At 41.1% G+C, this 3,856-nt stretch overlaps 1 long non-coding RNA gene across 1 annotated transcript; it reads right to left on the bottom strand.

Annotated features, from left to right (window-relative positions):
• Positions 1-1,887: 1,887 nt before the first annotated feature.
• LOC144894489 (uncharacterized) lies at positions 1,888-3,503 on the bottom strand. Its single transcript, XR_013625115.1, has 3 exons — positions 3,371-3,503; positions 2,909-3,145; positions 1,888-2,479 (listed from the first exon to the last, which is right to left on the bottom strand). It is a non-coding gene; the product is annotated as an uncharacterized LOC144894489 (long non-coding RNA).
• Between the last annotated feature and the right edge of the window lie 353 nt (positions 3,504-3,856).

Genomic DNA, 3,856 nt, shown 5'->3' with positions numbered 1-3,856 from the left:
ATCTGTATTCATTAGTGCAGTCCAAAAAAGGAAAAGCAAGGCGATGGGGGCAGAAGGCATACCATGGAGCAGTCCAGAGACAAAAGAACTCCCAAAATCAGCTGGAGGAGGTCGCGGTCCACTGGGCAGTACACTGAAAAAAATTTGGAGTGCCATTTACTTGAGAAAAGCTAGGTAACAATTTGCACGCACAATTCCCAAGCAACTTTTCCTTGGCAAACACTCTGGTCAAATTTACTTTTTTTGAATGAAAAAGGTACTCTTTGCTAGTAAATTTGACCCCAAACTACCTTTGAATCTACTTCAAAATCCATATAAATGTACTCGCTTTTCAGGATTGTTTAACTAGTTTTCCCTGACTTTATTTGGAGCAAATTATAAGTAATATTTACATGATTTAAGCTACCACCTACACCACTTTTCTAATATGATTGTGTAGTATTTTTTTTAAGATGGCCTTCTTTGAATGAAATGATCTTAACACATCTTCTACAAAACATTATTTCAAACCAGAACAGCTTCACTGCATTTGTACTAAAGCTGTATTTACTTCCAGATAGCGGTGCACAAAAACACAACACAGCCACAGGTTGAGGCACCTGTGAAATTAATTCAACATTTCATAACTAAACCAAAGACCTGGGATTTATTCCCTTAATTGGGAATCGTATTATTAGAATGATTATTTTTTGACTTCCACTTTCCTCATGCAGGTATGGACTTCCCACACTAGTGTGCCAGACGCCTCCTTCTGGACATTTGGTGTCTACTATACACTCAATTGGAGTCCACCTGCAGTAAATTCAGTTGATTGGACATGATTTGGAAATATAACAACTGTCTATATAAGGTCCCACAGTTGACTGTGCATGTCAGAGCACAAACGCCAAGCATGAAGTCAAAAGAACTGTCTGTAGACCTGCGAGACAGGATTGTCTTGAGGCACAAATCTGGGGAAGGATACAGAAACATTTCTGCTGCTTTGAAGGTCCCAATGAGCACAGTGGCCCCCATTATTCGACTAGCCAGGATAGAAGGGAAAAATGAATGCAGCAATATTTTCATCCAGGATATCTCTATATATTGCTGCATTCATTTTTCCTTCTATCCTGACTAGTCTGCCAGTTCCTGCTGCTGAAAAACATCCCCACAGCATGATGCTGCCACCACCATGCTTCACTGTAGGGATGGAGGCCACTGTGCTCATTGGGACCTTCAAAGCAGCAGAAATGTTTCTGTATCCTTCCCCAGATTTGTGCCTAAAGACAATCCTGTCTCGCAGGTCTACAGACAGTTCTTTTGACTTCATGCTTGGCGTTTGTGCTCTGACATGCACAGTCAACTGTGGGACCTTATATAGACAGTTATTATCTCAAGGATGATCAGTGGAAAAAAGATGCACCTGAGCTCAATTTTGAGCTTCATGGCAAAGGCTGTGAATACTTATGTAAATGTGATTTTTTTGTTTTCTATTTTTAATAAATTCAAAAACGTAAAAAAAAAAAACCTTTTTCACATTGTCATAATGGAGTATTTTGAGCTAAGAGATTAAATTAATACAATTGGGAATGAGGCTGTAACTTGACAAAATGTGGAAAAAGTGAAGCGCTGTGAATACTTTCCGGATGTACTGTATGTGCCCTGGGATTGGCTGGCCACCGGTCCAGGGTGTACCCCGCCTCTCGCCCCAAATCAGGCTCCAGCATACCCCCACCCTAGTGAGGATAAGAGACATAGAAAATGAATGAATAACTAAACCATGTTGGTGTCATTCAACAGCTGTACTGTAATCTTACCTTGTCTAAGCTGTTGGGACCAAATTCTTGAGCGTCAACATCCTTCAGCATTCTGTTAAATGGATGGAGAAATCATTTCAATTATGGCAACTACAAAATCTAAAATCATCACAATGGTTAGTAGTCCAAACGACAAAGCTGCTTGACAATATTTGTTGGGTTTTTTTTTTTTTTTTTTTTTTTTTTAAACAAAACACTCAAAATCAACTTAGTTCTTAACCCTAAGATGCATGAGTGACTGGACCCTACACTCTTCCATAAGAGTCCATATTTCTTGAAATGTATAAAAGCTAAGTTAAAAATTTGAATGGTATTATATTGAAAACATGTTTTTTTTCGGAATAACTGGAATATGAAATGATAAAAAAAAAATTCATTATGAAGATATTTCAAGAAAACAACCTGACTGGGTCATTTTTGACCCACTTATGCATCTACGGGTTAATACACATTTTTCATCTGTGTCTTGAAACCTAACCTAAACAAAACTCTTTTTTCCTCACAACGGGATATCGTTGAGGAACTCCATTATCCAACTCTTTAAATCAATAAAACTTAAAAGGCTAAACTGCCATTTCCAGATTCAAATAACCATATACATATTGTAATGTTACCTTCTGTAGGGGTTGGCCACCTTGACCCCGGCGGCGGCCTCTCTGTGGCGCGTCCTTCACCCCAGGTGTCTAGAGATGGTGTATGTGTATAGGTGAAATTAAAGTTCCAAAATTCACTTCCATGGAATACTTGTCACAAACAAAAACTCCCGCTCCCCGACGGTATCCACAAGACTCAGGTCGCTAGCATACTTCAACAAATGTTTGCGCTACACGCGGTTCCCATGGCTTAGAGGACACTGCTGCTGCCAAAATAATCACATAACATATATAAAAGGGACGAATCCTTACACATTTAATAAACATAAAAATCTCCTGTTCTGCAACCGAAAACAGCTCGCAGTTGATAGCGAGCTAGCTAGCTAGCTAGCTAGCTGGCTGGCAGGCTAAAGGTAAGCTAATGCTAACGTCGCGTATGTCACATTATGACACTGACGTAAACATTGAACAGGAACAGGAAAGGTGACAGAAAACAAGTCAGATAAGCATATGACCTACCCATATGGCTCCACATCGATGAATTTCCTTGTTAAACGACTGTCCACGTCGTCTTCCATTGTCTTCCCGTGAAAACATGGCGCCCTCGAACTTCGTCTTGGGAAGTCTGAGCTCAAACGATCCTCTGACGCATGCGCAGAATGGCATGGCACAAGGTGGCCATGTTCACTGTTAGTAGCTGCTGCAATCAATTACAGGTGTGACCGGTGGACCAGCCTCCTGCCATAGAAGGGAGTTCTGTAAAACAAAAAAAGGAGGGAAAGCGCAGTCAATATGCTTTCAAACTATATAGAATTCAGCCTGCTGTCTGCTTTAGTTTTTTGAATATGAGCCTCTGACGTTGAAGGCCGTGTGCTACTTAAGCTAGCTCAATGTATGCCGTTTAAAGGTCACTTAAAGCCATTTAACAATTATAATGTTTTAATAGCGTGTACAAAGAGTACAGAGAGTTTGCATACTTACTACTCACACTTGTTCAATTTTCTTCAAAGTGCGTAAGAAGCAGGTTGCCCTCAGGCCGTCCCTCTTTTATTTGAAACCGCTCTATAGCGTGCCGGGCGGGGCTTCCGGCCGTCCGTGCTTCATCTGAATGTTGCGACCATCGTTTCCGGAAAGTGCGTCATGGCCCTTTAAGAAAAATGGCATTGTGGGAAGTCTGTGTGCTGTAGTTCTGCGTTTTTGGCACTAGGTGTCTCTGTTCTGCTTGTACACAGTGTGAACGCACTTAAGTGCAAGTATGCAAGTGTATGTTAAAAGTTAGCTTCTGCATGCATGTGCTTCTACCATATAAGACCATTCACTCGGGAAAGAGACGCCCACAGGAGGACTGAGGCTTCCAAAAGAAGACTTTGACTTTGTACCGCCCATAAGCGAGATAGGTCAGAGTCATCCAAGCTCTCGTCCACCTGTTATTTTTGGAGAAAAGGTCTCTGATTTGCTGTGCTAACC

This window comes from Doryrhamphus excisus, linkage group LG20 (genome assembly GCF_037039965.1).
Source record: "Doryrhamphus excisus strain RoL-2023G ecotype Guam linkage group LG20, RoL_Dexc_Guam_v1.1, whole genome shotgun sequence".
In the NCBI taxonomy this organism is placed as follows: Eukaryota; Metazoa; Chordata; class Actinopteri; order Syngnathiformes; family Syngnathidae; genus Doryrhamphus; species Doryrhamphus excisus.
The sequence above is the reverse complement of the archived record's forward strand: the minus strand, read 5'-3'. Positions and strand labels throughout refer to the sequence as shown.